This window comes from Dromaius novaehollandiae, chromosome 9 (assembly GCF_036370855.1).
Source record: "Dromaius novaehollandiae isolate bDroNov1 chromosome 9, bDroNov1.hap1, whole genome shotgun sequence".
NCBI classification, from domain to species: domain Eukaryota; kingdom Metazoa; phylum Chordata; class Aves; order Casuariiformes; family Dromaiidae; genus Dromaius; species Dromaius novaehollandiae.
Window position 1 is genome coordinate 17473886 of NC_088106.1, and position 24202 is coordinate 17498087.

Below are 24202 nucleotides of genomic sequence, written 5' to 3' on the forward strand. Positions count from 1 at the left end.
ACCAGAATACTTTGCTAGTTGACTTGTTAGAGATGAGCCTTCCAAGGTGACAAGATTTCTTAATGTGGACAAGTTACCTTCAACTGTGCGTGCCCAATGGCTGCACCACCCCTCCAGGCTTCTCTGCATGATGCCAAGGAGCGGAGTGCAGTTCCGTTTTTTCCTCATTTTCCAGAATGGCTTCGTACCATACTTCATTGACTGCACAAACTATGAAAACTGGAACATTTAAAATAAGAATCTGGCCATAATTTACACCATATTCTTTTGCATCCTTCTAGGGGTGTCTGAGTGTTAGCTTCTGAGTCGTTTTCACTTCAAGATGAATCATTTCAACAGATATATTTTATCAATCGATTCTTGAGTAAGATAGCATATCCTATAAGTGAAACATACATATAGACATTTGTACTTCTGCTTTCCCCTGAGTACTGCATATTTAGGGTCTTTTTCTTTTTTTAGTATCTCTGATTGTTTTGATGATAACTACTATACCACTGTATTTGATGTTGATGTCCTTGAATGGATTCATTTAAACTAGTAGAAATCTATAAGCATAAAAAGCAATATTACTTCATGAGTAATAATGCCACTGTCAGGGTTATTGCATCATTTCTGGTGGAATTGTTTCCCTTAATGCGCAAGTTAACAGAGTGCGCTGTAGATGATTGCCGTTGCTTGCAACTTTAACCCTTTATGAAAAGGGTATTAATTTAAAGCCATATAAGCAAGTTCCAGGGATTTGTAGAGAATTATATTTTATGTTTTTCTCTATTTTCTATTTGTGTTTCTATTGCATACCTGTTCATAGTTTCTCAAAGACAAATGATGAAGGTATAAGTTTGAATAAACCCATAAATCTATGGTTGCATTGCAGTTTCATAACAATTACATTAAACATCTAAGTGATTAACTTTGCTACCATTGCCAGTTTGTACAAAGCATAAAAAAAATCACAACAGACCCCTACAAGTATGAAAATACACAATTTTCTGCACTATGCATGCCTGCCATACATAATGAATAAAGCATCTACACATTCAGGCTTATTGCCATTGCATGCTTTTAAGTCTGTACATCATCAATAACCTTGCAAATAGTTTCTCTACATTTATAGACTAAAGTAAAATAAAAATGGATACCCAAATGTGGATGCTTTTTCAGAATCAACAATTTTTTACTGCTACAACATTCAGCAGTGTATTTCATTTAATCATGTATTTCTCACTCTTCCCTCAAATGTGATTAAATTGGTATGTAGGTAAATTAGCGGTGAAATTTGGTGGCTTGTATTTCTGAATTTCTGTTTCTGAATTTTGAGAGAAAGTTTTTTTTTTTTTTTCATTTACTATGTTGTTGTGGATATGCTATAATTTGGTTGATATATATATATTATATAATAAGGAGCTCAGTATTTTGAAGGTGTCTCCTGATATGAAAAATGGCCATCTTTTGAAATTATGGGATGTATTAGCACAATGCCAGACTCTAATCTGCTACCAATTTGTGTCAGCTTTCTGCATTCAAAAAGAACTCAAATCCCCTCTAAAAGTAGGAATCAGCTGAAGGTTTGTCTTGGCTTCATGAACCCACTGCAATTAGGCAGCATGTGAATGTGTGCCATATGCATTTATTGCTCTTCTGAGCATGTGTTACTTTGATGTGTTAGGTTAGAAATCTAACTCTCTTTCTTGGGCAGCCTTCCTCCTGGGTCTTTATACTGCTTAACAGTTTAGTCCAGACTTTGAAACACAGCCTAATTTAGAGGCGGATGCTGCAGCTGCTGCTGTCATTTCAGCTGATTTTTTTTCGCTTTGATGTCAGCTTAGGATCTCGGTCGCTGCATTGGTCCCGCAGCCGCCGCAATTCGCCTAACGGACACCACACCATTTTAAGCCTGTCTTTTTGCCTTTAAATCTAATTTGGGCAGCTAGACTCATTCACAAAACACTGTTGGTTTAGTGAAATGTTGAGTTCTCACTGAACACATCCTTCCTGATCTGTAGGAGACAGAGAAATCTCTTTGAGTTGTTACATTTAATGCCTGATTAAATGCCAATGATACAAGAGGATGGGATGTATATTTCTTTGACAGAAAGAGGATGGGATGCCCAGCCCGTCCTGCCCCATCCTTTGCATTAGCATCTGTACACTATAAAATCAGCTTTTTCCTCTGAAAGCTGTCCTGTTCTTTTGAAAGACCTTATATTAACCGTATTTTTCCTGCTCTCCGTGATTCATTACTACAACTACGGTATGTGAAAAGACATTCCACCTCAGTTCCTCTTGTTCTTGGACCATCCTTTGCTTTGCTTTCTGCTCTCCCTTTCTGTGGTTGACATGAACTCAAGGACCACCGGAGCCTTGATCCTTTCTGATGCCTTTGCAGAATGGTTTGTCTCAGTGAGCTCCCTCGCTCAGGACAGACCCTGCCTTCAGATGTGCATGCATTTTCCCATTGGTTTCAATGAGACTCACAGACTTCTGAGTCCCCTGTTTGGCCTTTTATCCTTAGCTTAAAGAATATGATAGTTTGTCTGACCTTTTTTAATAACCAAGATCTTTGCATTCGCTATCATTTTGGTTACTTTCTCCATAGTACAACAACGGCCCATGTCTTACCACAAAAGATGAAAAAAACCCATCCATCCATATCTACTCCTTTATACATTAATTTTGTGCATGTATTTCCCATTTTTGCTCCTATTGCAGATATTTTTGCAATACTTTTCTCTGTACTAATCACATTTTTTCAAAGGTGAAATATTGCAGAGGATATTAGTCTTTCCAGGACCTTCCTTATATTATCATATTTTGTCAAAACAGATTTTGGGTAGACTATTTTTTGCAATTAATACATTTCTTCGTGTTGCAACAATGACAGTGGGTATTTTTCTCAGTTAAATGATGTTAGCAAATATCAAAGCCACAATGGACTAGAATGAAATAACTTTGAGGGAGCAAGATGTTTAACATTTAGTACAGTAAAAATTTATTGAATATTTGAGTTCAGAAATTCCAGGCATTCTTAACTAGAATACCAAAGGAAAAAAAAGGCAAAGGCAATAAAACCACAGTGATCTGCAATAAACTACAGTTTTTCTGACAGTGAATTTATTCTCATCAGTGTTGGTACTGACACTATTGGCAGATTATTCATATAGTATTAAAAATGTTAGCGCAAACAAAAAAACCTCTTGGTCTGACATCATGTAAGTACAGTATTTTGCATACAAATAGTCTTATTACGCTCTGGGAACTCCACTTTTGTTTAGGAGTTTTTCAGGTGACATCCTTATGTTGCTGACTCTCTCTTTTTGTAATGTGTGCTTGACAGTAGAGCAGGGCATCGAGAATATCATCTTTGTAGTGACAGAAGCTCCTTGCTGTTCAGTCTGGTAAAGAGAGAATCATGTGGAAGTCAAGAAATCAAAATCAAATCAAATCAAAATCAAATCTTTATCTCAATCAAAACTTTAGAAAACATGTTTCAAAAGTTGAGAAGTGAAACAACAGGTCAAAAGCCAATTTGGCTTGATTTGATTTTAAAAAGCAATGTACCCTTTTTAACTTCACAATTGGAAAAGACTGTTCACAGCAATGTCTGAGAAAAGAAGGCATGCCTGTCTGTATGTGAAGATTCTGGAAGAGCAGGTATATTTATTCCAATAAAATCTACCACAATGATGAGAAACTGAGCAGCTGACATGTACTGTAGCTACAGATGACTTACTGGAGGTCTGGACCAATTGTGAGTGTGATGGTGAAGTAACACTTTCACCCTATTGTAGTCCTTTGCAATCAAGCAGATTAGGAATAAAAACATGCACAGAGATTGTGCAAGCACCTTTTGTTATATTTTGTATCAAAACAGCTGGCTATTTCTGAGATATTCTGTTTTCCTAGAAGAAACCAAGAAGAGGGAGGAAGGTTCTGGCAAATATGAGCACTCTGAATTTGGAGGTGTGTCAAATGACAGCCTGAATATGAGGAGGGAGTAAAGTTGTGTCATACTGTGGCAATACCCAAATGACGGTTGTCTGAGCTAGAAAACTGTGAAAAAGCATTCCCGTGCTGCAGATGAAGCCTTGGCTCTGAGCAGACCCACAAAGTGTCCTAGGAAACAGTGGATGCTTTTAGCAAAGTGTCAGGTGCTCGGGTATGTGTGATATGCTGAGATGGTGTGCCAGCGAGCAGCAAAAACGCAGAGGGTGTGCCTAGAGCAGGAGAGCAGCATTGCAATAGTGATGTCAGTTCCAGGAGAACTAAACAATAAGCAGCCACTGATGCATGGCAAATAAAATCAGTTGGAAAAAGGATGATGGGATCATATTGCTTCAGAATCTGCCATTTCATTGCCACTGAAATGCTTTACAATGAGTCCGGTTTCAACTTTTTTAGAATATAAATACTTCCGGTTTGAAAATATACATGATGATTAAGATTAAGAATACAAATAATGAGTAGGAGTGAAGACAAAGTATATTCCTGGGAACAAATTCAAATGCTCATGTTTTGAAATCCTATATAAAATGAAATGTTTATGTTCCACTCTGCTGCAATATCAGGGAAAATTGCTTGTATTCCATGAAACTGGAGTATAGAGAACATCAGAATTGGTCCCGGCAAGGTGTGGAATAATTTCAGTTCTCGATATTGTCCCAGGAGTCACCCAGAGCCCTGAGAGATCAGCCCTAATGAGAAAGAATATGACCTTACCATATCAGGGCTTTGCAACAGTCAAAATCTAGCCTGACCTTCAACAGTAAAGCATGTCCCTCAGGCTAAATCCTAACAAGCCTTGCCTTCAAACCAAGGCAAAAGGCCAAGAATGCTTATCCAGGGAGCAGCAATAGATAGAGTGGGAAAATGAGAGGATCTTTTCGGTTGGCAAACATCACAGTTTGACCTCTGTGTTCTTGCCATGCCAAGCCATCTAATCTCCAGGAGGCAGTCCTTTCTAATCTGCCAAGTGGCGAGTTGGCTCAGTACCTGTCAAAACCAGTATGCCCTGCCAGGCATTTGGATTAAGGCTTAGATGTGTGAGATGACATCTCTCCTAAAGCAAGACTGTGATTTCAGTGGGTCACAATGAGTGGTCTGAAGCTCCAAGAGCCTTGGGACCAACAGTGCGTTGTATCAGCTCATAGAGCAAAGGTACAGAAATTTTTCAGTTTGCCAGACTATGTGGATATAGAAGGCTACAGGACAGATATGATCGATATAATGCAAAACAGTGAAAGGAAATATAACTATCACTACATCAGCCAATATTAAGCACAGAATTAGAAAAAATATTATAGAGCAATTTTGGTTCTTGTTAGATGAGGAACCTACAGTTCCACTTAGTGGATGCCTGCTTTGTCAAGTTAGTTTTTAGGGGTCTTTTAGACAAGGTCAGATTTTGAAGAACTGTTTGATGATCTCTTTAAAGCTCATTAATTTAGGAAGGTTGCACTGAGAAGGACTGTTTTTTGTTCCATAATAAATTTTTGAAATGAATCGATTTATTGTAATTCATTAAATGCAACCTTTGCTACCCTCTGTGGGTAGAAAAGTTACCTGGACCTTATTGCTGGTAAACACTGCTTATTTCTGAAGAAACTATCTTTTCCTCTGGACTTTTCTTTCTTATATTCTGGTAGTTATTTAAATTTTCTATTTCACTGGAAAATACTGGTGGATTCATGGAAAAATGCATTCAATGAGCTAGTAGGCTGTGCAGCAAGAAAACAAGAAGTAGCGTTGTTTTATTGATAATGTCAAATTTTAATTCTTTTTGCAAAAACACCTTATATTTTTAAAAATACTAATATATTTTGTAGGACATTAAAGCACGTAGTCTTCCTTTCTTAATAATCTTCTCCCTTGAGAGCTGCTGTTAACCTGTTGTAAAAGAATTAATGCATATCTCTTTGTGAAGAATAAAAGGTTTGCTTTGTCTTTACAGTGACCTGAATAAGCCAACCAGTCTCTACTTCTCATTTGCCTTCATTTACTTTTTACTAAAGTCTCCTTCAGTGTGGTTAATAAGCAGCAAGATCATCAGTCACTTCAAAGTGCTTTTGCATTCCATAGTTTGTTTTTTCTGCAGTGAGCAAACGGAGAGATGATCCGGTAGAAATCAGTTACGTTATGACTCATCTTTTATGTGACCTCCTCACGAGGCCTTTGGGTAGCACATGGGCTTTCCATACAATTACATGTAGCAGTTGTTGGCTAGCGAAATGTCCTTTCCCACACCATTCTTCTGCAATGCTGAAAAGCCATTAATGGATTGGCTTTACATAAAGAATATTTCAGATCCAGAGAAGTAAAATTTCACCCAATCAATGCTTTCTTTCTCGGCTGCTTTAGAGACAGGTTATTTTGCATCTACAGTGATAGTCTTTCTGGGAATAGCTGAAGTGAATTCAGATGCGGTCTTGATGTGAAGCATTTGCATTCCTCTGGCAACCAAAAAAAGTGTGAACCATTGAATTAAAGCCAGACTACAAAAAGGTATTGGACTTCTTTCTTGATGTCACACATCACATCTGCTTTCACTGACCCCAGAACTACACAGCTACTGTGCAGTGGGAGTTATTTCCCTGGTATCGAGGAGGTGATTTGCACTTCCTAAACTTAATGCTGATCAAGACTTTGCACATTTAGGGTTATTGCAAGATGAGAAAAGTTCATGGAAGAGAACCCAAAGTGTCCTGATCTTGGTGCTCAGCCTTGTCAACATAGCCACTGAAAAGTGCAATTTCTTTTTAAAGATATCGCTCCTTGATTGACTTTGGTTAATGAGCATACACACGTTTGCTTCTTGATAAATGTAAAGAGTACTCCCCTGCTCCCACCCAAGGAGGACAAAATATTTTCCCCCCTCAGACTCATGAGATGCTGGATTTTCTTGAAAGTACCAACAACATTTCCTTGTCATTTTGACAAGACGCTATGTCCAACACTGCTTGTGTATACCCTTCTGTTCCCACCTCTTCCCTGAAGCACTAGAGGTGGTCTTGCTGCATGTTTCACAGATGTTTCTTCCACTCAACTCCTTGGTTGTTTTTCAAGTGGCTTCTTACAGCAAATGTTTCCATGTGTGTACGCTCCTTCCTTTCTGCTGACACCTTTTCTTTCTATAAAAACAATCTGCTGCTGTCTTTCAGATCTAGAGAGAGACCATCCCATACCACAGATGCTGGTTTTCTTTTTAGATTCTTTGGCACTGGTACACATGGTCAGCAGGCAATACCTCCCTCCTGTCTGTTCCTCATGACTAACAATGTTGATGTTTTGTTCTTTCAATCTTATTTCCCTCTGTTACCCTTACACACTCTGTTTTTTTTTTTTTTTTTTTCCTTTTCCTGTTACTCTCCTCTTTCTTTGTACTAGTGGCCCAGATGGGATCTCTTCATCTCTCACTACAGCTCGGAAGAAGAAAACCTTACACATTAACTGTTTTACCCCGGTTACCACAGGCAACTTGTATGCCAGCTTTTTCTTGTGCTCAGGAGCTGACAAAATCATCCAGCTTTATGTTTTCTTTGTACACACACACAGACACGCACAAACACAAAATTAAATTCACTTTCTACAGCTGCTCAGAGCACTGGTTATTGAATGACTCAGAAGAAGCATGCAAGGATCAGACACTACCATTGAGTTGATTGCCTTTTTAGTTTGTATGTGGTAAAAGTTAAGCTAAGGTTGTCTAATCTTTTCCATTCTGAAAGGTATAGACACTTGCTTATAATAAACTTCGCAATCAGATTTTTCATATACAGTTAGGACCACAGTCACCAAGACTACAATCCAGCTTGGTTCAGCAGGCTTTTTGAAATAAAAAAAAGAACCCCCCCCCCCCCCAAACAGCTCCTCCCCTCCTGGTCAGTGCGTTATTTAGGGCCAAATTTGTTTGAGATTGCTATAGTATAACTAAAGAAATCTGTTCAGTGTTTCACTGAATAAGTTCATGGTTTGCAAAAAATAAAAATATGAAAAATACTATATACTGCAGAATGCATTGGTATTTATACATAGATGTACATATGTGTATACACATGTAAATACACATGCACACACACATATATGCATACGTAAATTCATGCTGTTTTATGATCATGACAACCTTCACCTAGGTAATTAATCTTCTAATGTTAACTTCCTTTTAATGCTAGTTTTTTTAATATACAACAATATTTTCCTGGGCCCCCCAAATAGTAGAGTATCATATAGGTGGAAAATTTTCAGGATTAGCACTGGAAAATACTATGCTGTCTCATGCTGTAAGGGAATTGAAACAGGTCGTCCACTCAGCTTTTCTTTATTTTCATAAAAATACTAGGTATATTCTGAGAGAAAACTGAGAACATCTTTACTTTGCCATGAAGTAGATGTAAGTTTGGAAGTAGATCAATGATGGTCCTTGACAGTCTCACCTATAAATGCAGGACAATTTTCATTCTTTTCAGGTGTATGTATCTCCACGGAGATGCATGAATGCTGCCAACTGCATTAACAAATTTGCATTTCTCGCGCCTCTTATTCTCTCTCCAGGAACATTTGGCTGAGCACATTTTCACACAAAAGTGTTCTCTGACAATCTTAAAGGTCTTTTTTTTGATGTGGATAATGGAAACAATATTATATGATTTCGATAAGTCACAAAAGGTGAAGAGTCAATTATAGGTACAGACAGTATTCAAATTTGTATTCTTCACTTTCAGACATATGGACCAGAAAGGCCTAACAGCAGGACCAAATCACATGACATGATAATATTAACATAGTGTGTCTTAAGTTTATACTGCAGTACTATTTAGGATTCATATATATCTTAACTTCAGCAGGATTCATGATTGCCGAGTAGCCATAAGCTACAGTTGATAGCATTTTAGGAATGGCAGAGAAGATGCAAGAATCTTTCTGTCTTAGCTAAAGTTTAGTGAAGTGTAAACATCGCAGAATATATAGATTTTTATATGAAAAAATACCATAATTTTAAATGGTTATGAGTAAAAGTGTTTCTCCATTTTTAGTAGAGGAGAAGGAATGACACATGGTTGATGGCTGAATCAACACTTTCGCTGCTCCCTTCCCTCTTTCAAGTGTGGCATGGACGTTTCTTATGTCGTGCTGGCAACATGTTGAGACAGAGAGAGGAAACATTGCTTCAAAGCTTTTCTCTTCCCTTCCAAATCCTGCTTTTGTCCATGCTACGCCACAGTCTTGATTGGATGGAAGACCACTGGGTCCTGGTGCTCTTTCCATGCCCTTAGTAATATATGCATTATGATATATACATCACTTTACATGAGGCTTTGATATTAGCTTATCTGTAATCTCTTGAAAGTATTCAAAATAGCAGCATCAAAATTTTGGACCTGAACCATGGCTATTTCTATTCTGAAACTGCTTAGACTAAAAGCATGCAATTTTCTCACACCTAGTTTTATTATGTGTGAATAAAAAGATATAGCTATACATATTTATCCTCACCTTAACCATTATTATCTCCATGATTATGATAGCTTTTAGGAGCCTCTTACAGAAGCCGCTTATGAAAAGCTCTGTAAAAATGTCATACAACAAACAGCTTCATCTGGCAAGAGCCCAGCAGTAAAATGTTGTCCATTTTAAGGCTAGTAGTAAAACCTCCACTAATTTCACCAGGCATAGCATTTCCCATGAGGTAATAAGCACAATGAGCCAGGTGGGCAATACAAAGGAACGTGCTTTCAGAAGAGCGGAATAACAATAGCAATGAAAATAAACGCAGGTTCGCCAAAGTGAAAAATAGCAATGAAAAGCATCACAGGTTCGGCAAAATGAACAGAACTGAGAGGATATTACTTCCCTAGCCAAAGATATTTGGATCAATATATAAAATATGTAAATGAAAATCTACCAGTCATAGGCAAACATTTGCAGCTGTGGAGAATGTTAAGATTTGTGTTTTATTTGATGGGACGAGAGAACAATGTGCAGAGAATAAAAACAATTGAGTTTGAAGAAGTGCCTTGGCAGCATTCAAACACTAGCAGTTGTCATCATCATAATAAGATGGAGAGAAAACAGATTTTTTTTAATTTGCTTTTTTTTTTACAGTGAGAAGAACTGTTGTTATATAAATGCATATTTTTCTGCTAGTATCTTTCAAATCAAAAATGATGTTTTGCAACATATGTAGATTTGTATTTTTATGGTTAATATAGTCTTCCTAATAACCTTTCCAAGTGAAAGGTTCTGCATGATTCAGAGAAGCAGACTCTTTTTTTATACATTTGATTAGACACCTAAACTCATCAGTCCATCTCTGAGCCATGTACCTGATTACTCCTAGGTATATGCAATACATTATGTGAAAGCAGTTTAGCTAGGATCGTATTGTGGCTGTAACCAAAGTGGATTTAGAGATAATGAGCTTGCATCCTAGAATACTTAGGATCGCAGTCTACTCTCTAAACTGATGATGCAGCAGCTGCATAATGCAACAATGTAATTTATTCATGTAATATGCACAATATTGCTGTAATAAAAAGCCCATTGGCGGTTCCTCTAATTCTCTGTATGAGCACCCTGTTATTAGTTGCTGTGTAAGTCAGTATTTCAGCATCTTCAAATTCTGGCTATTTATAAATTTCAAGCCACAATATTTTAAAGAGAAAAAACTTGATATTATACAGCGTGAGTTGTACTTTGAATCTGCTCGCACAGAACTTAGCATGTGGCTTTTTTGAGCAATATGATCTGTAACCATATCAGAAAAAACTAAACATTACAAAGAGACCTTAGCTACTGAAGTTTTTATTTTTTACCACAAATATTTATCATGATGTAAGTTGGATTTCCAAAAGAAGTTAAGACAGAACAATGAAAAAAAGTTATTTTGTGTTTTCCTGAGGAAAGCCAGAAGTCCACTGATATTGCCAGCTTTCATTCAGTAGTGAGTGGTGTTATGATATGAGTGTTTATATGAAAGGTAGATATGTCTGAAGTAAATTTTAATGGGAACATATTAACTTCCAACAGGAGCCTACATGTAAAGACAGTGATGAAAGAGCATTACAACAGAATGCTTGAAAATTAATCTGCCAGTTTAACCCAGTAACCGACATGCATACTAAAACACTGATGTGAATTGAAAATAAAATAACCACGCTTGACAGATATAATAGTTTAAGTGATTTCAAATTAACCACATCCCACTGACCGCAAGTGAAGAATGTGTTCATTCTCCCGCAATGAAACATGCTCTAGGGACTCATTATACAGAGTGGAGTAAGTAAAACCAGAGTGGAGTAATTGATGCTGAGGAAGAAGGAAGAATGACAGCTATTTAATGATTCTCAAACTTATACATAAAGATATCACAAGCACTTAATATATTATTTTTCTCTCTCCAATCTGGAAATATTATAGGCTTAAATCTGTATTGTACAGTAATTGCAACACTTGATATAGCTGTTAGGAATAATGAATCATGACAAAGATGCATCAGGCAGTGCATGAAAAGAGTGAATAACAAACAACCTTGCGCCAACATTTATGCATGTATTATGAGTGCTATGTTTCAGTGGAACAGGTGAGATGAAGTCAGGGCATATCTATTGTCCTAATCTCTCTGCCTATAATTGCTTTCCAAATCGTAAAGTTTCCCTAAACAGTTCAAACATTATGAAATCCAAACTTATATTATTTGCTTCCCTCTTTTCACATACATTGAGGTCCATATTTACAGGCAAGATACAAAATAGAAGATACAAATGACCATAGTCATCCCTATCCTTTGGTGGTTCACAGGGAGCAAGAGCAGGGCAGTGTTTTGCATGTCACCATTACTCTCCGTGGCAGCTTCAATCTTAACTCTCTTATTTTCTGTATCTTCAGCAATGTCTTGCAGGCAACATGGTGTCCACAAGGTTATGATAACCCGATTAATAGCTACGTACTTAGCTAGCCATTTGTGTTCACCAATAATACTACTGTGTCTGGTGACACCAAAGGACACAGCATCTTCTGTTACAAAGCCAACAGAAATTGACACATAAAAATCTCCATCCAGGGGTCCTTTCCAACCTGAATTATTCTATGATTTTATGTATGCCAGAAAGTGACTTGCATAATATGTACCATGGACAGGAGTCCGGGAGGCAGCACAACACAGACATTACAAACTTCTGTGGCCTGTTTCATATGGTACCCTCTGCGGCCATTGGCAAAGTGTAAAACTTCATCAGTATGCCATTGCCACTCGCTATCTCTATCTTTCTTGCTTATTTTGGCCGCCTAAGCTGTGTATTGTGTAAAGTAATTTCTTCAGCAAACACATGGTTTTTAAAGGTGCTGATTTCAGTGTATTGTATATCTGAGTGCTGAAAGGAAGGGGAAACGTTAAGAGAAGTTTTCTTATTCACCATAGAAGCTGTCCTAACTCAGCTCTGAAAGAGGACCAAGAAGGCATTTACGCTGCAGGCCTGAGGTGCACTTGGCCGCGGCATCCACACTGCTGGCCTCTGCCTGACTTCAGAGGGGGCGACATTCCTGATGGAAAGCTGGATCCGTCCATGCATGTGACCCTGTGTGGGGCACTGCCATCACTGCATGAACACATGTGCCTGTAAGAGTTGGACCTCAGTCTTGGAGTTTGCTCCAAGAGGGCGACTAATACTGATATCTCCGAAATTGAGTGCTGATCTTAGCTGCCAGTTAAGATTCATTTCTGACAAGGGACCCCTCCTCTTTCTTCCTTTGCTGGACACAGTGGAGATGATAATTGTCAGGAATGGAGAAGATGGGAAATGCGGAAAACCTGGCTTGCACTACCTCCAGAGACCCTTGAGGGTTTTGAGACCTACCTTAGAAGGGCAATAACCAAGAGATAGAGCTTTATCAATCTCAGCAGGACACAGATTCCAGCTGATTAAGAGCTTGATTTTTCTATTGTCTGAATATCACACAATGCTTGCTTGTTTTTAGGTTATTTCCTTATCCAAAGACAGCATCACCATAATGGTATCCCCACTCTACATCAAGTTTAACATTTATTCAACAACCGATTCAGAGGGAACAGTGCCAGTCATTTTAGTCATTGTCTATTCTGGGATATAAGCTAGTGAAATAAACTAGTGGAACGCAATTTATAATGGGAAATTTATACCTTCTCTGATTTATATGAGTTGCCTAAATGAATTAAGCTATTATTGTAAAAGGACCAAGTCTTCCACTGGCACTTATCTTTTTCTCCATGTTCCTAATCAGGGCACTTAAACTAGAAGATTTTTTTTTGCAAGAATCACTTGCTGTGGTATCTATCTGCAACTTGAAGACCTTTCATGTAAGGGCTTATGAAACCTGGTCGTATGTGTGTTGCTGTGAGCTGACAGAAAAATACCATGCTGGAGATTTATTCTACTTCAAGAGTTTTCATTATTAACAAAGACTTATAGCTCCCTTAGCTAAAAAGAAAAAAACAAAAACAGGAAAAAAGTTTGTGTTTGGGGAAGTGTGCTTGTTCATGAGGAAGTTCCTGAACATCAGATTGAGGATTTCTTCTGCTGTCTTATGGCTGTGTTGTTCTGCAGGTCTCTTGTCTTAAATCTCTTTTACTGCTTGCTTCAACTTATCAAGAGGCAACACAAGCTTATATTTAAGCATGTTCCTGATGCTGATGATTTTATGCTGGTGCATCAGTAATCTGCTTTGTGCTGAGATAGCATTAATAAATGCCACAGAAAAGGGGATGTTTTTATTTACCTTTAGGAATCTCAATGAATTTTTCTGATTAGAGAAATCCAGAGTCAAAAACCAGCAGAATGATTTAACAAATTGCAAATAATCATTTAATATAAGTTAAGGAATGCAGTATAAATTGGCAGAAGGATTAAGCTGACTGACACCAGCCAGGACTGCTCAGCAAGGGAAGACCTTTAGGAAGATAATCTCAAACTAGACAAATAGAAGCAAAAAATGAGCAAACCCAGTTGCTACTAGTAAATCTCTCTACTTAAACCCCAGTATGGGGGGGTGAGTTCATGGTCTCTGTCAGCCTCCACCCTTTCTTAGCAGCCTTTTTGCAGAGGAATCAAGTAAAAATGAGGGAAAATGAAGCTAGAATTAACGGATTGTATAACCTTTGCCAATAGCCCTGTCTTCTGTGAAATGCAGCTTTCTTATACACATTTCCAGACCTTTCATAAAGTCTATTCATTCAGCAATTATTTTATTATCCAACTGTGTGGCTAGTTGGGGAGGAGGCCTGAGAAGACCAGATGCTGAACCTGCCAGAAGTGGCTATGGGTGAACTTCTTTATTACACACCAAGACAGCACTTGTCTTTTCTACATTTGGCCCAATCCAGAGAGGCACTACAGAAGACCCAATATATTTGGACGTGAATTTGGACAAGAATACGGCACTGCAAATGGATCAGTCTATTATAATAGCATATTATAGAAGCACCATCTGTGCCAGTGTCTGCAGGTAAAACAAATGCAATTAAAAAAAAAAAAAAAAAAAAAAAAAAAAAAAAAAAAGAAATCCGTGGTTAGGATTGAGGCTTCTCTCCTGTTCCTCTCATTATTTGCCCGTTCCACCAGTGATACACACCTTTAGGCCAAACATGAGTTGTGATAGGCTGTCACGCAGTTCGGGTATTATAGATGAAATCCTTCCAGAAGCAGCATCTGGCTCGTTTTGTAAACTCTGCAGTCATTTGTAGTGATGGGGTTACATGTGCCCTAGGCTTTGTCAGATGGCTTGGCTGCTTTTCTCCAGGTTTTTTTTATTGTTATTATTAGTTCTTGATTGTGAGGAATTCATACTCTGCAATACATGCTTAACTCACCAGCAATTTGCATTTTTAAATAAAAAGATGCTTTATCTATAATTAAGGCATTTTGAAAGCTGACCATTAAGATGTTTTGGTTAAGTGTGTTAGTATTAAGGACAAAACGGCCTCCTCTACCTATTTCTCGCCAGTGCTTTGTTTCTGAGAAAGATATTGCTAGACCCTAACCATTAGTGGCGGAAATGACCTACCTGGCTCTTTTGTTACTCTGTATCTGTAATGCAGGGTTATTTCCAGCAGGCAGTAGAGATTTACAACACATTCCTAAGTACTTTGTCCAATCTAGTTTGAAATTATTAATGTTTTTACCATTACCCTTCAGAAAATTCAGTACTTCTCACTTTTAGAACCACGCCAATGGTTCTGAGTTTTCCTTTCCCCTCTGTCATGTCTTTTCCTCATTATAAGCCTTCTTTCTTTGAAAAACAAAACCAGACTCAGTCCTGAAATTAAGTAAGGTAAATGCCAAAGCAGATTTTAATGCTTGGGACCAAATCCCTAGTGTAAGTCTGTTCCATTTTTACTTTGGAATCTCAATATTATCAAAGGACTTGACTACCTTGTTAAAAGCGCTAGTTCAGATGGTTATCATACCTCGATTAAATAGCAGTTAACATTCCGCACCGTATTAGACCTCCAAAGAGTTTACAGTCACCTTTACTAAAAAGAAGGAGAAAAATGCAAGCTATATTATGAAGTTCGTGAGGCATGATAAAGCCTGATGATTCTTATGGGTTCAAGTATTATTTTCAAGGTTTACAGGCAATCAGAGCAAAAGAATTTGAGGGATGTGGGAATAATGTATCTGCATGGAATACAGGGCAGAAAGATTTAAATATATACTGATACCCAGAGAAATAGTCCCATACTGCATAACTGTGCTTATATACAGTTCTTCAAATTCCTAATATATCTGTGACTGCATATTTCCCCCTTTTTTGTGCTAATTTTTTGCTTTGAAAAGATGTTCATATGTGAACTAGGCTATTCTTGAATGAATAAGAATTGCTGCTAATGGCATACTTCTTGTTCTTTTCTTTTCTGTCATTTTGTCAGGTGACAAGGAGACTATAATGAAATTTAGTTGACATGCAGCACATGATAAAGAGCATCAACATGCAGTGAAACTTTGGAAAAGAAATGACATCAAATAATATTTGTTCACAAAAGGTGTTTATTTCTGAGCAGTAGTGAGAGGAGAACAAATTAAAGCAAATGAAGCTTTTATACAGTCTTTGCAGGTAATGACTACAAGAAGCCAGTTCAGAACATCACTTAAAACAAGCTATGGATTTATTTTGAAACTGATAAAAACTCGTTGAATTTTGTCTTCTCCTCCTTCAGTGTTCAGATGACTATCAAAAAGCGGCTGTGGAGGCCACTTGAAGAAGAAAGAAATTATTGGGTTCAATTTTTCTGTAGGTTTTTTTATTATCACTTGACCAGTAGCCCAACTGTAGCAACAAGGTACAAAAGTGTGAGAAACATGGCTTGGGAATGAACAGTAGACAGAAATAAATTTGCATAATTTATTTGTCAAATATTTTCAAATAAATTCAACTAAACAAATCTGTAATCTGTAAAAAAAAAAAAAAAAAAAAAAAGAGTAATTTGCAGGCAGAAGTCAGACTGAATCTTTTGAAAACCATTGTCCAGTACAAGCAGCTCACTGAAGTGCAATCTTAAACCATGTCATTTCACTACCACAACCTATTTTCCCAGAATTTCTCTAAGATCTGAATTTTACGTCCTTTGTATAAATATGCTTATTCAAATTAGGCCCAATTCATGTCTGCTGTAAAATAATTTTATCATCAAAATTTGAAATTTCACTGGATGTGAAATCTGATCAATTTTGATCACTTTTGCATCATCAGCATTCATCTGAAAGTAAATGTTTCCTTTCAAGTCTATGCCTCTGAATTTCTTGGCCTTCTGTTTGCTTTTGAAATACTTTCATTTAATCACATGCAATGGCACTGCATCCTGCTCTCTTTTATCCTCTGCCTATTCCAAGTATTTTGGGGTTTGCTATATTTAAAATGCAACTTGTGCTGAACTGTGCCACTGATTTCTCTCCTTTGGTTGGTTTGGCATCTCCATCAGTTCGGCACTTTAACAAAGAAGGGCATAATGAGAAAATTCAAAGTTTGTTTCCTTTAGTTTTATGGCTTGCTGTAATAATGGCTTTGGGTCACTTCTGATTTTCCTGTTTCCATTTCAGTACCTTATAAACCAATGGTAAATAGCGTTGGAACCCTTTCTCCTGTTTTTCCTTATCTACATTTGTATATCACAAATGGTTTCACACCATAAGTCTTCTTGAAGAGACGAAACCAACCCTGCCAATCTAGGAATATCAAACTTTTTTGCAATTGAAGGTTTGCTTTTTCAAAAGTTAAAATGGTCTCAAGTTGTGGTCTGGAGTTGCCCAGACATTTACTGCCTATGTGTATCCATGCAACTTGTTCACATAGCCAAAATAGTTATGTGTGCCCACACAAATAGAACTCATAAAAATATCTGTTTGTGAAGTCAGGCCTTTTTATAAGTGAACTAATGAGTGATTCTCATCAAGAAATAATTTACTGAAGTTGGGCAGATGTAAAGGGAGATAACTGGAATAGGAAAGGAAATGGCAGCAGAAAGTTTAGTTGGGTAGTTCTTTTTACTTTACAAAAGACTGACATGGATGCACAGGAAGGATATGGGAGAAGGAAAAAGGAGAGGAATGATGGCAGAGAAAAACTAACAAGAGTGGATATGAAAGGAATAGACTCAGTAAGAGACCTCAGAGGACCATCATGTTTTAAACCTGTGGTGGGGAACGGCCAGGGAAATGTCTAGTTGAGCTAGTATCACAGAGGATAAATATCCCACGCGACAACTCTCCTCTTACTTATATTCCATCAGCCCCTGTGCACATTTCAAGTGAGTGGTATATGACTAACAATAGGGAAAGAGGATGGGAAGAGTCCAGTGTTTGAACAGTGCTTTTCCCTTTTAGTTGTCTATAAGTAAGTGGGCTATAAATGGATGTCTTTGCCTTTTCTGCAGCTTGCTCCATGTGGGCAGGAATCATGGCTGAACAGAATTCTCTTCTTCCTATGAAGAAAATGATCAAGAAAGTTGAACATAATGATTTCATGCCGTGACTATAATGCAAACACATACTTAACCATCATTGTCTCCTCTTCATATAATAACTGAAAACATATGTATTGTGCACTGAAACATTACACGCTGCATTACAATTAGAAATGTGCTGAAGTGTTGGATTGGGTGTTTATTTATGGGCCATGAAAAGTAAGATTTTCTGCACTTCTCATGTGCAGCAAAATAGCCATAGGTAGAGTACTGAAAATTTTGGAACCCAGCAGTCACTGTGGGAATAACTTCATTAGTCACTGAAGGAGGTTTCTCCAGCAGAGCTGAGTTGCTGACAAACAATAATAAACATTACTGAAAGTTGGAAACAAGAACTCAGGCATGTTGATCTTGACTGTAAAAAATCCTCACAGGGCTTGGAGGGCAAGGTGCTGTTGAAATGGCAAGACTCCCAGGTATCACTACAGAGAGATCCCCGTTACAGCTGTGCACATATATTCTCTCTGTTGACACAAAAGTGTTTTGATAGGCTCAGCAAACAAGCAACTCCTCCTAACCATAAATGTCTTTACCTGTTGCCACAAGTAGTCTAGAAACAGAAAAGTATTTTTAATAGGCACACAAATGTCTTGATGATGAAATACACTCAGGTGGGGACATAGCAAATGTCTGGTTGGTGTAGCTTCTGAGAGCTTTTGTCGCACCAAAGGTATCACAACATCTTTTTGCTGAAACGCTTGATAATTCACAAACCTGGTGCAATATTATTTGAGATCAGATTGTGTACTTACTTTCCCTCGATAATACTTTGTTTGTACATAAAACAACATGGTGGTTTCAAAGAGCTACTTCAAATTCTGCAGATAGACAATACTCAGTAAGGGTTTATCTGGAGCTATTCTCTTTCCCTCCCACTCATTGTGGCTCAAAGTTTAAAACCAAGGAAGCATAAAGTCCTGGTCTGTGCTTGTGGTGGTCCTAGTCACAAAGAAGGACATAAAGATTTTCTAGAGCTGGTTTCTCACTGAGTCAGCAGAATGAAGAAAATCTATGCCAACTGGGATTTAGGCTATGATTGTTACATGATCCCTATTGATTTATTCACAAGAAAGAATGAATTTTACCAATCACTAGTTGAGCTAAATGTAATTTAATATTTTCTCTGCTGTAGGTTTACAGAAGCTCAAGCAATTTGAATGGCTCACATTTTCCCTGAGCATCAAGTATGTCACTTATTTGCTATCACAGGCTTGAGTGTCTTAGCCTCTGCCAGAAATTGTTGGTTGACTTTCAAAGTGGATTCAGATTTCTCCCAGAGAGGTCGACAGATATGCAGGATTTCTGGTAGTGCCCCAATTAAACATGCATCGTTTGCACTGATTTTCCAGATGATTATCTCAAATAGCCATGGAAAGGCACAGTTATCAATCAGGACACAAAGGATTCAGGTTTGTACAACAGGGAAAGCTGAGGACAGGAAGAGAAAGCTGGTTTTTCTTTGCTTTCCAAGTATTTACTGGGATATGTAATTGTGATTGCAAGCCAGCTGTAGCTGTGAAGTAGGGCTGACTGAACCTTTCCATAAAGTGAGGACACCAAAAGGGCTTTCAGTTTCTAATGCTAAGTTTCATCTGAGCACAGGATACAGCAAAGGAACTTTTAAAACAGAAAAACTCATACCAGATGGCTAAATTTAAAGTTGGTGTGAAAACCAACTCTTTGGCCTGTCCACAATGTCTTTGCAGGTTGGATCCTTTCCACCAGTCTCACTCTAGGTCCAGCATTTTTCAGTGGCTTCCAGGGTTATAATAAGCCTATTGCAGTTCCCTCCAGGCCCTGGGGAAAATTTCTTTGGCATTCTGGTATATCAGCTCCTTTCCTCGAATCTTGTGCTGTAGATCTCTGTGGGGTCTATCTCCCTCTTCCTGGCAGTCTGCTCCTCCCAGGCCACCCCTGTCCCCTGCTGAGAGCACTCACTGGCACAACCTCTTCCTCTCAAAAAGGGGCCATCTGACCCAGTGTGCAGCAGCTAGGATGTGGCAAATCCTAGTTTCTTTACTGGCCAGTCACAATTTATGAGAAAACAGAATGGTCGGCACACTTGCAGGCACAGAGATCATCCCTTTATTATAATTATTATTTATCCCGCCTCCCCTCCAAGACATAGCTGAAATGAGATCAGGACCTAGGAACAGTAAACACAACTGAGTCTGAGTGTCTTGCATGTGATCAGCCTTCACTATTTGAATTACTGATCTCAGTGCTGATAATTGCTGGGAACCAGAGAGGACAGCTATGAGCTTTTTTCCTTCAAAAGAAGATAGATATATTGTATTTATCTTCATTTATCTGCATGTAGTGGCAAGGGTAGGACAGAAGCAGAGTCACTCAATGGCTTTAACTTAACCTTAGGTGAAGACCTGGGATGAGACTATGCTTCTTGCTGTACCTTGGATAGCCTGGAAAACCTACTCTAGTCAGAAATCCAGAACTTCATGATTGTAACATTGATTCTAAGTGTGGCCCTACAACTACTGGGTATTCACTATTACTACTAAATAGTTCCTCTGTTAATCCTAGCCAGCTTACACTCTATCCAATCACACAGTGATTGCACGGCCAGGTCTGGAAGATGGCTTCGTAGCAGATACTTTTGTGGTGGAAGCTCCTTGACCAGCCAGCACTCTCTGTGGAGCCTTAACTCATTTGGAGGTGGAAAAAAATAGTAGATGAGTAGATGGTGCATATGCTTTTTCTTAAAAGCAATACTGAGTTAAGTTTTTGTCTGCTAGTTTTTCTTGTCAGGGCCTCAATGGAGATCAAATAGACTTCTGAGAGCAGCAATTTCTCTTAAATGTACTTTCCCTGCACATGCCTACCTCATTTCCTTACCAGAAAAACTCTTACTATATCCATCAAGCTCTCCTATTTCTCTGTTCTCTCAGGCTCCTTCTTTGTCCCCTTGCATAGTAGAGGAAAAGGTTTAACCTGGTTGTGCAATTAGAAAGATATACATAAATTTGCTGAGAATTGACCGGAAAACTAGTGTTTTACTTTACATTTATTTATTTAGTTGTAAATATCTCTCAAATAGTTCAGCTAGACCTGGAAAATGAAATTTCCATGTCACTAAAGGACTCTGCTGGTCTGATTTCTAGAGTGTGAGACATAAATGTTATAGATGCATATGTCCGCTTTGGAAGTGGTGTCCACGGTTACAAAACGTCCTTCCCATTACTTCAAAGAATCAAGGCATTATTTGCCTGTCCAGAATATTATCATATGAACTAGAAAATTAAACTTTGATCATGTATATTCAACCATGTATTCTGTATTCGTGGGGATCAGATCATGCACTATCAATAGCTTAATTTTTTGTCCTAATTACCTAGTACACATCTGTCTAATTTATGTAACAAAACCAAGCTGCTCCATAATTCCCTGCTAGTGTCGGCTAGAATAGCTCCATTCAACTCAACAGACCTACGTCAGTTTGTGCCAGTGGGGAATTTAGCCTTAATATTCTAAAGAGCAATATGGCACATGATTCACTTTGGTTCACATTTTTCCCAAGCTTTTATGTCAAATAATTATATTTTTAGTTCAGAAGAAGAGAAACATAGCACGTTTGTACAGACATTCCCAGAATGTAGATATTAGATCCAAAATGTATCCTTTCGTCTTCCCAAAAATAAAATGCAAAACAAACATCTTCAGAATAGAAAACAGAAAGGCAACTGCTGTACTTTATCCAGCATTATATTGGATGCTCTAATGTTGTTGCAGCTGGTCTGTATCTTCAATTACTGGTGATGGACCAGATCGAAACACAAAAAGTTGTTGCCACATTCTGGTTATTCTGTGTTTCCGTCTCATTTTAGTGTACAGAAGAAAAACAATTTTGAAAATAGCAAATTCAAAGAATTCAGTTAAGACAATTTTATACTGAGCCCCTTTACTGCTCTGAAGTTGCTAAGTTTTGTGTTAAATTGAAGAGTCTTTTACTCAGGCAGTATTTAGACAAAGCTTCCATTGACCTAGGGATTTACAGAAGTAAAAAAATTGCTAAAGATTAAAGAATGTGGATTATTGCTTATCACAGTTGTCTTGGGAGAGACTTTAGAAATGCTGTCAAAGAATATGAGTTGCAGATTATTACACGCAAAATGTTCCTGAAACTGGAATGTCAGATGAGGTCTTCGGAAAATGTTCAAGACCACAACATTTCTTAAGTAATCATTACTGATGCAGCTAATGACACTAAAATAAAAGTGTCAGTGGTGGAAGCCATTATCTCAAGGTTGCAAAAGAAAGATCAATATAATTCCAGGGTCAAACTGTACATTTTAAGAACATTTTAAAAACACATTCATGTTTTTCTCTCTTTAGCTCAACACGAAGGTCAAATTATCATTTGGTTTTGTCTTTACACTAAAAGTTCGTTCTGTAAAAAAAGTTATTTTTATCAAAAAAATTGGGGAAATAAAACATGTAGACGTTGAAATGATTAGACACAAATTTGTAATTTGTTGCCATTGTTTTAAGGCTAACTAGTTTTATAATTCCTGGAACTGCAGGACAGATTCCACTTTTTCATTATCATGGAAATATATATATCATCTCTTCTTATGAACTTGATCAGAAAATTTTTTTTAATGTGTGTAAATATACGTGAACTTTTCAATTCTCTCTGTTTTTTTTTTTTTTTTTTGATACCTTAACCGATTTTTGAGAAAATTAGTATTATATTTTAGGAATAAAAGAAATGTGTACTGTTACCTATGGTCAGCATTTCATTATGCTGGTCAGATACCAATGCTGGGTATCATGAAAACCAGCAAGCTTCACTTTCTTTGAAGTCTAGCAAATAGAAAAATAGCATTCAAGGCTTAGAATACATCAGCTGTAAACATACTGCATACCCACAGGCAATTACTGTACATTCTGTGTCAGTATTGCTTTCTGTATTATTAAATAACTTTCTGAAAATGTAATTTACAGGGCAGCTTTATGATGTGAAAGGGAGAAGAAAAAGATTAGGATAAGACTTGGCTTCATTCAACACTGATGGCTGTAGCTTTCAATATCCATAAATATCTAGACAGGTGCCTTTCTCCCCCCACACATACATAGCTAATATACACAACGTCACAGTGATCACGGTGCTGAACTCGAGCCCATTAGGATACTAATTTGATCTCTAGCATACCCTCATTATAAAACACCATAATAAGTATTCCTCTGCCAGGAAGCTACTACACATTATTTCCCATCTGATACGAAGCTCAGTAAGAATACCTTAATAACATTCATTAATCTATTGCATATAATACAAATTATAATACAGATATAAGTCCCCAAACTGGTACTAACCTCATAATGCTTGTTTGTTCTAAGAAAACTATGTTAACTCCAGTGAGGTATTACGAAGTAAAATGAGTAACTAAGTATATATTTTTATATGGTTATCTATTCAACATCACTTAATTATTCCCTTAGTATTATTATATATGTGCATAGTAAAACCATGGGCATAATAATAGATCAGGAAAAAGGAAGAAAGATCCAGAAATGCTGATGAAAATGAAACAGAAAAACTTCAAAATAAAAATTGGGTGCAGAGGGAGCGAGCACAGCACAGAAACCTGCTGTCTCCCTTTCCCTGCAAGACCTAAATAGCTACATTCAAGAAATATTATTTCCTTAAGACAGCTGTGGAGGAACCAGCTGAAAACAGGTCCTGGGGAAAATTGGACATAAGATGTAGGGATAAAGACTGCAGGATTCTTTCAGTCAGAACTTTTTGTTCTGTCAAAAGTTTCTTTATTCATATTATCAAGTAGAATGATCTGCCGAGCAACCGTATGTTTGGGAAGCAGTGCGGGGGTGGGAAATCTACCTCCTGCTGGCCACTATTTATTTCTGAAAAGGCATCAGACCTATAGAGTCAGTCCTATAGGGCCATAGGAATATTCCTGGAAGGAATTTAAAAACAGAGAGAAGAGACACTCTGCTAACAGCTGTGTTTGAGAGCTGGGTGGGACAAGAGGTAGTACATGTGGAAAAAAAAGAAGAAAAGAAAAAATATACGAAGTAGGATCTAACTAAGCAAAATAGCAAAATATTGTATTTATTATGCTTCTTTGGCAATTTGTTGTAGGCAGGCGACTGGTCCTAGGAAATATATTTTATTGCACCTGCTCAGAATATGATGCGGAATATATTGTTGCTAACTTTATATACCAGAGATTTTTA